Here is a 12,638-nt window from a genome sequence, read left to right as displayed (position 1 = left end):
TCTCCAGGGCAATTAGGGATGGGCAATAAATGCTGGACCAGTCAGTGACACACACATCCAACAAATAATTGAAGAAACAAACTATTATTAATTAGTGATTTTTCACAGTCTCACAGCCAGCCATGCCTCATATACACACATCTTAGTGACAATGTGGTGACCGTAACCAGACCCACAGTGAGCCTGGGCTCATCCACACTCCTCCCAGTCACATTTCTGATTTGAAAAATACACCTTTTTCACAAGAAATCTCTTTGTATATGTACAATGTCACAACTGCAGTTGCGTTCTGTCCAGCTGCATATCAAATAAACAAATAAAGCATTGGACTTTGGCTCCACCCAATGAACCAAAGACCTCTCTGAGACATACAACAAAAATATTTACATACATGTGAGACACGGGGAGGGTCCGATAACTGAGTGGACCCTCATTTACCTTCAGCAGGAAAACCTCAGACAGTGGTCCTTCCCGACTGTGCCTCGGCAGCAGCAGCCCCATCGTCCCAGTTATGCCCCAAGCTTTTAGTGCATCCCAGTTATGCCTCGTGGACACACCACCTGGCTACTGACAGGGAGCCTGGCAGCATCTACACGCTTCCGCGTCATGATGCGGTGACTGTAAATGGTCTCACAGTGGCCCTGGCCTCATTCGCACAACTCACAGGAAGTCCTACCTGACTGTAAACGGTCTGACAATTGCCCTCACCTCATTGACACACCTCCAGTAATTATACAGGGACACAAAACAGTCTCACACCGAGCATGGCCTTATTTACACTCCTCCCAGAAACTAAACAGTGATTGTAAACAGTATCACAGTGGGCCTGGCCTCATCTCCATGCTTCCGACTTACTATACGGTGACTGTGAACAGTCTCACAGCAAGTCTGTCCTCATCCGTGCACCTCCCAATAACTTTTTGCTGAAGGTAAACATTGAGCCTGGCCTCATCCACACACTCCCTGTAACTATACGGTAACTGTAAAAGGTCTCACACTGAGCCGAGAGAGAGTAGGAACTGCTCATGCTGGAGTCTGCGATAACTAGGTGTGGGCTGGATGAACACAGCACGACAGGCAGCATCAGAGCAGCAGGAAAGCTGATGTTTCGGGTTTCACCCACAGCCACTTCCAGGGCAGTGTACTGTGGCACAGGCCAACAAGGTGCACATAAACAATCTGACAGGTCGTGCCCTTCTCACCACCCGCCAATCTATGTTTTGTGGTTTGTTGGAAAGTTCTGATGATGACACATTGTACCAAATGACTTTGTCAGTCTGCTCTGGGAACTACACGACAGGATCCAGCCTCTCCTTTTCCCACAGGGTCTCGAGCACGCTGCGTGCTGACCACTACCTGATGGACTGGCGGTCAGAGGTTTGTTTCTTTGCAAATTTCACAACAAAGGACATATGTTATAGAACGGTCCAAATACTTGGAGCTTTCCGTGGCAGAGAGGCCAGTCCCTTCGTTCGCAACACTGGGATCAGGTCGCACCTCAGTACCTAGTGACACTTGGTCTTTGCGTACTGAGAGTCTACACACAGCTTAATGCACAACAAGGTGGACATCAGGATGAGGGTGACATTGGGTACGTTCTTCCCCGACTTAGTCAGAGCTTAGTACATGGAGTTGTTGCAGACACGGTCTATCTTCGGCTTCCAGTAGGAATGGAAGATGGCTCGGATGAGGGAAACAGTGCAGTGTGGGTGATGGGCCAGAACTGTGCCATGAACAACAACAGAGAGAGTGCCTCACACCTGATGACCAGGATTTTACCCACAATGTGCACCTCCCAAGGCTTTCTGCACGCCCCAGGCTCTCTGAACTGTGTGCCCAGCACTTTTGGGTAATCTGCCCTGACGGTGAAGGGAATGAAGGATCATTCAGGCCAGATCCCAAATAACATGGCCTCAATCTTGTCTCGATTTACCGTGGCTCCCGAGGCCAGTTTGAAAGGGTCACAGATGCTCATGAACCTGCGCACTGACACTGGGGCTGAGCAGAGATTGGTGACATCGTTATCGTACAGGGACGCTTTGACCTGTAGGCCCGCTCTACCTGGAATAATCACACTTCTCAGGCTCACATCCTTACTGATGGACTCAGCAAAGGGCTCGATAGAGTGGGCAGCCCTGCCAGACCCTGGATCTGATGGGTAAGCTCTGTGATTCCCATACGCAGATTGAGACTGCGCTGATGATGTCGGTGTAGATCTGTCAGGCCCAATTGCAGATTCTCTCCCCAAAGCCCATTTTATAAAGCACATCCCACATGTTGGTATGCAATATCCTGCCAAAGGCCTTCTCTTGGTCCAGGCTGATGAGACAGGTATCCACCCCTCTGTTCTGCCTGCCGGTGATCGTATCCCTAGGAGCACGAGGCTCTCAGAAATCGTCCTGTCCGCTGCAGCACAGGTTTGGTCAGGGTCAGTCACCAATCGCAGAGCAGACCTGACCCAGTTACAAATGACTGAGACAGGATTTTGTAGGCTACATTCGCCAATTATATTGGTCGCTGCTTTCTAACTTCCTCCCTCAATCCCTTCCACTTGCAGGTCAGGGTGATGATACCATTCCTCATGGATTTGTGCATAGCACCTGACAGAAGCATGCTGTCGTACAGCTCCAGCAGGCCCTGGCCAATCAACTCCCAAAGAGCTGAATACAACTCGGCTGGAAAGGCATCACTTCCCAGAGTTTTATTCTTTTCTAAGGACTCGAAGGCCTTCTCCAGCTCATCCAGAGATAATGGTCGGTCCAGGCTCTCCTGCTTGGTGTTGTCTTGGAACCCCAGGATCGAGGACAGGAATGTCTGGGTGTCATTGCGCTGGCTGTGGTCAGAGTGTCATACGGACTGGCTTAAAAGGATTTGCTGAGCTTCAGGATGTCAGATTGAGACAAACTTATCGAGCTATGTTCATCCTTCAGGCTGCTGAGCACAGAGCTCTCCTTTAGCATCTTCAAGAAGACGGAATGTGAACACATCTCATTCGGTCACATGCAGCTTTAAAGGGCACTGATTTGGCCTCCATTGGAATACTGTATCTAATTCCAGTCTCCCTGCTGTGGGAAGGATGTTGTGAAACCGGAAAGGGTTCAGAAAAGATTTACAAGGATGGTGACTGGGTTGGAGGGTTAAAGCTCAAGGACAAGGCTGAACAGACTGGGTCTATTTTCCCTGGAGCATCAAAGGCTGAGGGATGACCTGATAGAGATTAGTAACAGCCTGAGAGGCATGGATAGGGTTTATAGACATTGTCTGTTCCCTGGGGTGGGAGAGTCCATAACTGGAGGGCAGAGGTTTAAAGTAACAGGGGAAAGATCTAAAAGGGATTTAAGGTACATTATTTTCATGCAGAGGGTGGTGTATGTATGAAATGAGCTGCTAGAGAGAGGATTGGAAGCTGGTCCAATTTCAACATTTAAAAGCCATCTGGATGGGAAAATGAATAGGAAGAGTTTAGAGGGATATGGGCCAAATGCTGGCAAATGGGACTACATTTATTTAGGATATCGAGTCAGCATGAACAAGTTGGACCAAACGGTCTGTTTCAGTGCTGTCTGTCTCTGACTGTTATTCTCTCTTGCTCCACAGTGCAGACCCTGAACCGCAAGATTATCTTGGAGGCCTCCAAGGCAGAGAGTGGGGCTTCCTGCCTCCACACCTCCTGGGGCTCCTTCGTGACATTGACCAGATTGTCTGTAGTAAGAGTAGGTTTTGCACGGGTTTCTGGAGTTTGAACAGTTTTGCCCAACTCTCTCTCACCTTCTGAACACTTTTCAGGACAAAGAACTTCTTGGTGTTCGCTTTGACTGCCTCCCACCAAGTGCAAAAAGGGTCTTCATCGTTCTCCAACCCGTGTGCTCTCTTTTGAGCTACTAAATGTTTTTCTGGGGTCAGCTTCCATGTTCCCTTGCCAGCCCGCTGGTCATCCTGTAGGTGACAGTCAGCCAGCAGGAGGCAGTAGTCAGAGAAGAACACCGGCTTGACTTCAATGGATGTGATCGAGGACGTGTGGGCGCAAACAGGAAATCTATCCAATGGGTGTATAGACCCGTCTGGCTATGACCAGGCGTTTCTACTCTATGCTCAGTCTGCAGGGGTGCTGAAGATGTTATGCAGCTTGGCAACTTTAACCGTTTCCATCAGAAATCTGGACATCGAGTCCAGTTCACTGTCATACCCTCCATATTGTTCATTCGTGCCGATGATGCAGCTGAAGTCTCTGGCCAGAATGACTGGCCTGGACATCACCAGCAGCAGTGGAAGCAGGACGGCCAACCCCTCACTCTTTCCCAGTGGGGTCTCCATGTTAATTACTCCGGGAAGCGTTTCTATATGAGCCTGGCCTGATCTGCACAGCTCCCACAAACTATATGGTAACTGTAAACAGTCTTAAAGTGAGCCCGATTGATTCACCCTCCTATCAGTAACTTGCCAATGATTACTGCCTGTTTCACAGTCAGTCTCGTCTGATCTTCTCTTCCTCTGAGTGAATCCTTTCTGTCCTCTTCCCTTCAGCCCGTGCCTTTGAGACTACAGCCAGATTCCCCTTTCATTGCATTTCATTCTCCTCACTGTCTCGGTGCTGCCACATACATCACCTGTCTCTGCATTTCCTTCTGTGATAGTGCTTGTGAAACCCATCCCCCTTCCTGCCCCACCTTCCAGCTGCAATGTTGGAAGATCACCACATTGGGCATTGCCATTAGTGCTCCAGCTCATTCATATTTCTTCACCAAACAGAAACACAACTCATCAACAAGAGTAAGTGGCAGGCAAATGAGATACATCAGACATCTAAAAGCAGTTTGTTGTTCAAAAGTGGAACTAACTTTAATTTGTATGCGTACAATAGAATCAGGAAGAATAATACATATATAGCATTAAACTCATTTCACTGAACACATTTGTGCAAATAAATAATATCTCTGCAGTTCAACCAATTCCAACAGCATAACAATAGAGACAGAACATTTGGAAATGATACAGAAATTTCAGATACTAATGATTTAAAGAGGAGTACAGATGAAGATCGGGGAAACTGAACATGGTGTATACACAAAAATCCATTTCGCAATTGGAATGCCTCATTCAGGCAATTACATCTCTCTCCCTCAGTCTCAAATGGTCTTCTTCCCATTCGATTTTCTTTTACTCTCTGGGCCACCCCCAATTAGCAGTTCCCTTCCCTCCCCAGTTTAGCCTCATGCCTTCCTTTACACTGGTATGGAATGGTATCTTTCTGGTACGTTTGATTTTCGATGAACACACGGCGCTGGTTTGTGACCAGGTCGGCCAGTTGAACCTCACAGAATATGAGTTGCCCGATTGTTCCATATTAACAGCCCAAATCAGGGAGCCCTGGCTGACAGATAAGAAGTGTGAGCATCAGAGATGCTGACACCCTGGCAACTGTCTCTGAATGAGGCAGTGCTAAAGTTGAAGACAGTTCATTTGTAAATAAAAGTTGAATTGGAGATCGACACTGGCCTCCGTGTATTTAAAATACATCTCCAGCACTAGGTTTGAATATTATTGTTATCCTTTTGTTATCAAACATCTCTGTGTGCAGTGATCAGCAGGGTTATAACATGGAGATGTGGGAACAGGTTTGTTTAGATTCCCGACAGTGTGGATACAGGCCCTTTGGCCCAACAAGTGCACACCAAACCTTGGAGCATCCCACCCAGACCCACGCCCCTGAACACTACGGGCAATTTAGCATGGCCAATCCACCTAGCGTGCACATCTTTGGACTGTGGGAGGAGACCGGAGCACCTGGTGGAAACCCATGCAGACACAGGGACAAGGTGCAAATTCCACACAGATAGTTGCCTGAGGCTGGAATTGAACCTGGGTCCCCAGTGCTGTGAGGCTGCAGTGCTAACCGCTGATCCACCGTGCCGCCCCATATCGTGTTGCTTTTGCACAAACTTTGATGAAGAGAAAAATGCCACTGATAATGGGAACTGCAGAAGCTGGAGAATCCAAGATAACAAAGTGTGGAGCTGGATGAACACAGCAGGCCAAGCAGCATCTCAGGAGCACAAAAGCTGACATTTTGGGCCTAGACCCTTCATCAGAGAGGGGGATGGGAGAGGGAACTGGAATAAATAGGGAGGGGGGGGGATGCGGACCGAAGATGGAGAGAAAACAAGATAGGTAGGGAGGAGAGTACAGGTGAGGAGGTAGGGAGGGCATAGGTCAGTCCAGGGAAGACAGGCAGGTCAAGGAGGCAGGATGAGGCGTGGCTTGAGGTGGGAGGAAGGGATGGGTGAGAGGAACAACATGTTAGGGAGGCGGAGACAGGCTGGGCTGGTTTTGGGATGCAGTCGGGGGAAGGGAACAGCTGGGCTGGTTGTGTGATGCAGTAGGGGGAGGGGAAGAACTGGGCTGGTTTTGGGATGCAGTTGGGGAAGGGGAGATTTTGAAGCTGGTGAAGTCCACATGGATACCATTGGGTTGCAGGGTCCCCAAGTGGATTATGAGTTGCTGTTCTTGCAACCTTCGGGTGGCATTATTGTGGCACTGCAGGAGGCCCATGATGGACATGTCGTCTAAGGAATGGGAGTGGGAGTTAAAATGGTTCGCGACTGGGAAGTGCTTTTGTTTGTTGCGAACCGAGTGGAGGTGTTCTGCAAAGCGGTCCCCAAGCCTCTGCTTGGTTTCCTCAATGTAGACCGGGTCAGGAGTGAGGGGGCAGGTCACTGTGAGGGGGTCAGGACTGCAGGGGCAAGTCACTGTGAGCGGGTAAGGACGGAGAGGGCAAGTCCTTGTGATTGGGACAGGACTGAAGGGGCGAGTCGCTGTGAGCGGGTCAGGTCTGCAGAGAGAAGTCGCTGTGAGCAGGTCAGGACTGCAGGGGCAAGTCGCTGTGAGCGGGTCAGGATGGAGGGGGCAATTCGCTGTGAGCATTTCACTCAGTCACTGCATCCCATTTCACTCAGTCACTGCATCCCATTTCACTCAGTCACTGCATCCATGCTGCATGGCCCATGCTATGTATAAATGTGGCATAAAATCCTTACTTGTATGTTCATTTCTTCTTGAAATAACATGTGGCATCAGTAGCATCCTTAATCACTTGCATTTAATCAGAAAGCCTGGTACAAACACCAGATAACATGACAGTCCGAACAGAACGCTTTTTCCAATGCTTTCAACATATAGTCATGTGTGTCTCAGTGAATAAAAATCCTCCTCATTTTACCGCAATTAAATCTCATAATAAAGGGAGTATGTCTGAAAGTCGTCTCATCCGAAGGAAAACAGATTTGCTCCAGGAAAGCTGCTAAAATATATCAAGAAAAATATATATGAAATGATTCTAGAAATTTCTGCAACACAAAGATCAAAGGAAACAATAGTTTGATGAACACACTGTTAAGTGTTGCACTTACAAATCACATTTTGGAAAACGAACCACACTGATTTTCTACTTTATAAAAAAAAATTGTTCCAAGTCTTCATTATGCAGCAGAGAACTGAAAAGGTGTAGACTTTTAACCTGCATAGAAAGTATGTGCGGAAGTTAAAACAAACAAAAAAAGCCACTTCTGTCCTTAAAAGACAATATTATATTACAAAAAGGCAGGGAAGTTGGAGAATGCAGCCTCATGCTTCCTGCAGAGATCAAGTTTTGTCTGTGTCGTAAAAAACAAAAGAACTGTGGGCACTGTAAATCAGCAACAAAAGCAGAAGTTGCTGGAAAAGCTCAGCAGGTCTGGCAGCATCAGTGAAGAGTGAGATCTGAGGAAGGGTCACAGGACGCGAAACATTAACTCTGACATTGTCTACGTCATAGTGAGTTATGTCTATTGCTTCAGCAAAATCCAACCAACTCTGAATGAAAATCAATGCTTAAGAAATATCCAAAACATCCGCTGTCCCCGTTGTGGCTTGCTCTACATTGGGGAAACGATGCAGAGGCTTGGGGACCGCTTTTCAGAACACCTACGCTCAGTTTGCAATCAACAACCGCACCTCCCAGTCACTAACCATTTCAACTCCCCCTCCCATTCCGGAGAGGACATGTCCAACCTGGGCCTCCTGCAGTGCCATAATGACGCCACCCCAAGGTTGCAGGAACAGCAAATCATATTCTGCTTGGGAACCCTGCAGCCCAATGCTATCAGTGTGGATTTCACAAGCTTCCAAATCTCCTTTCCTGCCACTGCATCCCAAAACCAGCCCAGCTCGTCTCCGCCTCCCTAACCTATTCTTCCTCTCACCCATCGCCCCTCCCACCTCATACCGCACCCCTATTTCCCCTCATCCCGCTCCCTTGACCTGTCCGGCCTCCCCAGACTGACCTATCCCCTCCCTGCCTCCCTACCCATACTCTCCTCTCCACCTATCTTCTCCTCCATCCATCTTCCATCCGCCTCCCCCTCTCTCCCTATTTATTTCAGAACCCGCACCCCCTCCCCATTTTCTGAAGAAGGTTCTCGGCCCGAAACGTCAGCTTTTGTGCTCCTCAGATGCTGCTTGGCCTGCTGTCTTCATCCAGCTCCACACGTTGTTATCTCGCATTCTCCAGCATCTGCAGTTCCCATTATCTCTCCAAAACAAAGACTGCTGTCTTTCAAAACCCAATCTCAGATTTTGAAGATAGTCCTGACCCTGAAAAAAATACCAAATATGTATAAAGAGGAAAATTGGAGGTGAAACCATTCAAAAAATTTTCATTGGCACAACAAATGTTCCAACTGTAAAAGCAGGTTAAGCACCTGTATATAAGGAAACTGTACTCAAACTTTAAACAGACACTTACAGCCAACAAATGTGAGAAATATCCATTTCTTGCTGGATTACCAATTTTGCTGTTGGGAAAATAGGCCTAGGCTTAGCAATGTACATTCAAACAAGAGAGCACCCTCTCAGAACTCAACACTCACAGTTGTAGAGTTCTGTTTTCACAGGTTGGAGTATCATAGCATCAAGCACAATACACCAAATCTTCTTTGGTGCCTTTTCCTTCCATAAAACTGCTTTTAGTAGATGTGCACAGAATTCATTTTATACACATTGAACAGTTGCTAAGTTCAAGACGCCAGTTCCAGCACTTGGACTTGCATCTGCTTCATCATCAAAACAGAACAAAATAAAGACCCACTCCTTGCAAGTCACGTTTTCCATTTTTAGTGACAAGGTGAAGTGCGAGAACTGCTCACTTGATGTTAAAATCTCTTAAGTATGTACCTATATATTTCAATTCTGTGAAATATGTGGAATGAGTTCGAGAGAAGGATTAATTTTGTTGCGCTGGGAGAGAGCTGGGACAGTTAAAATAGGTTGAATGGCCTCCTCCCATGCTAAAAATGTCCATAACTGTTCTTGGCCCTGCTAAATTCAAGTGGCCATCCTTTCATTGTGACTGTGAGACGCAGCATGTTACGATAGATGGCATAATGAAGAAATCCTTTGTTATTAATGAACTTTTCAGCACTCGGCATTCTTCCGAAGTCAAATGTTCGATATGTACCTGTTGCACTGACTTGGTACCAAACAGTTATAATGTGGAGGTGCTGGTGTTGGACTAGGATAGACAAAGTCAGAAGTCACATGACATCAGGTTATAATCTGACACGTTTATTTGAAATCACACAAGCTTTGGGAGTGCAGTCCCTTCATCAGGTGCGGTCAGGGAGGAAAACACACAGTCACACAATTCATAAGCAGACAGATCAAAACATCATACAACTGGTGTGAGTGGAGTGTCAGATAATAAGTCTTCATCCAGGATGTTTGTTGGTTTGCAGATATTTTGTTGAAGAAACACACAACTTGTAGTTACAGTCAGTGTGGTATCTTATAAATTCTTGCTTTTGAAATAAAGGTTAAAACTCTAAGACAGATTCTGAACACAAGCCTCGAAACTACAAGTCAGAGTCTGACCTGAGATGTCACCTTTTGTACATTCCTGTTGCGTTGCCTGATTATCATGACAACACAGCACTGACATTGACTTTATAAACGCATAATGAGAGGCATAGATAGACTTGATAGCCAGAGACTATTTCCCAGGGTAGAAATGGCTAGCACGAGGGGTCATAGTTGTAAGCTGGTTGGTGGAAAGTATAGAGGGAATGTCAGAGGCAGGTTCTTTCCGCAGAGAGTTGTGAGAGCATGGAATGCGTTGCCAGCAGCAGGTGTGGAAGCAAGGTCATTGGGGTCATTTAAGAGACTGCTGGACATGTATATGGTCACAGAAATTTGAGGGTGCATACATGAGGATCAATGGTCGGCACAACATTGTGGGCTGAAGGGCCTGTTCTGTGCTGTACTGTTCTATGTTCTATGTTCTATGTTTACTTGCCTCGAACACTCTTGGTCAAGATAACAAAGTGTGCAGCTGGATGAACACAGCAGGCCAAGCAGCATCTGAGGAGCACAAAAGCTGACACATTGGGCCTAGGCCTTTCATCAGAAAAGGGGGAGGGGGAGAGAGTTCTGAAATAAATAGTGAGAAGGGGGGAGGCGGATCAAAGATGCATAGAGGAGAAGATAGGTGGAGAGGAGACAGACAAGTTAAAGAGGTGGGGATGGAGCCAGCAGAGCTGAGGGAGGGGAGAGGCCAGTCCGGGGAGGACGAACAGGTCTCCGGGGCGGGAAGAGGTTAGGAGGTAGGAAATGGGGGTGGGGTTTGAGGTGGCAGGATGGGATAGGTGGGCTGGTTTTGGGATGCGGGAGGGCGAGGGGTGATTTTGAAGCTTGTGAAGTCCACATTGATACCATGGAGTGCAGGGTTCCCAAGCGCAATATGAGGTGCTGCTCCTGCAACCTTCAGGTGGCATCGTTGTGGCACTGCAGGAGGCCCAGGATGGACATGTTACCTGAGGATTGGTAGGGAGAGTCGAAACAGTTCGCGACTGGGAGGTGCAGTTCTTTAGTGCAAACTGAGAACAGGTGAAGCGGTCCCCAAACCTCTGTTTGGTTTCCCCGATGTAGAGGGGGCCACAATGGCAACAGTGGATACAGTCTACCACATTAGCAGATGTGCAGGTAAACATCTGTTTGATGAGGAAATTCTTCCTGGGGCCTGGGATGGGGGTGAGGGGGGAGGTATCGGGACCAGTGAATTTTAAACGTTGTGATGACAACATTTATGGATATGCAGGGAAAAGTGCTGGGTGTAGGGAGTGCTAGAGGGGAGCGTGGAGCGGATAAGGGGGTCACCTAAGGGTGGTGGGAAAAATGTCTTTGGTGGTGGGGTCGGATTGCAGCTGGCAGAAGGGTCGGAGGACGACGCATTGAATCCGGATGTCGGTGGGGTGGTACGTGAGGGCGAGGACGACACTGTTTTGGTAGTTATTATGGGGTGCGGGTGTGAGGGATGAGTTGTGGGAAACGCGGGTGACACGGTCGAGGGCGTTTTTGACCACTGAGGAGGGGCAAGTTCCGGTCCATGAACAACCCTCAACAGTTTCTCTTTCAATTCCTCCCACTTCCTACAGACAAAGGGGGTGGCCAGGGTAGCCAAATGGGCCCAAGCTATGCCTGCCTCTTTGTAGGTTACATGGAACGCTCCCTCTTCTGTACCTACACTGGCCCTCAACCCCACCTCTTCCTCCGTTACATTGATGACTGTATCGGCACCGCCTCGTGTTCCCACAAGGGGCTCTAACAGTTCATCCGCTTCACCAACACCTTCCTCCCGAACTCGAAGTTAACCTGGACAATCTCTGATACCTCTCTCTCCTACCTGGACCACTCTATTTCCAACCACTGAGAAACAAATATCCATTTCAACTCCACCAATTCCCACAGCTGCCAAGATTACACCTCCTCCCACCATATTCCTGCAACAATTCATCCCCTATTCCCCATTCCTTTGCCTCTGCATCTGCACTCCCAGGATGAGGTATTCTATTCCCGTATATCTCAGATGTCCTCATTTTTCAAGGACCACAACTTGCCCCGCTCTGTGGTTGATAACGCCCTCGACCGTGTCTCCAGCATTTCCTGCAACAAATCCCTCTCACCCCACCCCGCAACAACAACCAAAACAAAGTCTCCCTCGTCCTAACGTACCACCCCACCAACCTCCGGATACAACGCAGCATCCTTCGAAACTTTCAGATTCTCTGGGAGGCTACCGAGGAGGTGGCGGAGCCTTTGGCCTTGATCTTTGAATCCTCATTGTCTACAGGTTTAGTACCAGAAGGCTGGAGGGTTGCAAATGTTGTGCCCTTGTTCAAAGAGGGCAGTAGAGATGACCCAGGTAATTATAAACCCAGTGAGCCTTCCGTCTGTTGCAGGAAAAGTTTTGGAAAGGATTATAAGAGATAGGATTTATAATCATCGAGCAAGCACCAATTTGATGAAAGTCAACATGGATTTGTCAAGGGCAGGTCGTATCTCACAAGCCTCTGACTAATTTTGGAAGGTGACCAAGCACGTGGATGAGGGTCGGGCAGTTGACGTGGTGGACATGGACTTCAGTAAAGCCTTCGATAAGGTTCCACATGGTAGGCTATTGGAGAAAACATGGAGACATGGGATTGAGGGAGATTTAGCAGGTTGGATTAGAAACTGGCTTTGGCGAAGGAGGCAACCAGTGGTGGTTGATAGAAAATATTCAGCCTGGAGTCTGGTTACTACTGATTTGTCTCAAGGATCTGTTTTGGGAC

General features: G+C 47.9%; 1 long non-coding RNA gene across 3 annotated transcripts in view; it reads right to left on the bottom strand.

Annotated features, from left to right (window-relative positions):
- Positions 1–4,813: 4,813 nt before the first annotated feature.
- Positions 4,814–12,638, bottom strand: part of LOC132207713 (uncharacterized) — a 31,137-nt gene continuing 23,312 nt past the window's right edge. For all 3 annotated transcript variants that reach the window (XR_009443730.1, XR_009443731.1, XR_009443729.1), the window contains one exon: positions 4,814–8,628. This is a non-coding gene — a long non-coding RNA (uncharacterized LOC132207713). The remainder of the gene's footprint in view (positions 8,629–12,638) is intronic.

This window comes from Stegostoma tigrinum, unplaced genomic scaffold (genome assembly GCF_030684315.1).
Source record: "Stegostoma tigrinum isolate sSteTig4 unplaced genomic scaffold, sSteTig4.hap1 scaffold_130, whole genome shotgun sequence".
NCBI lineage: Eukaryota > Metazoa > Chordata > Chondrichthyes > Orectolobiformes > Stegostomatidae > Stegostoma > Stegostoma tigrinum.
Note: the sequence above shows the minus strand (reverse complement) of the source record. Positions and strands in the feature narration are given on the sequence as shown.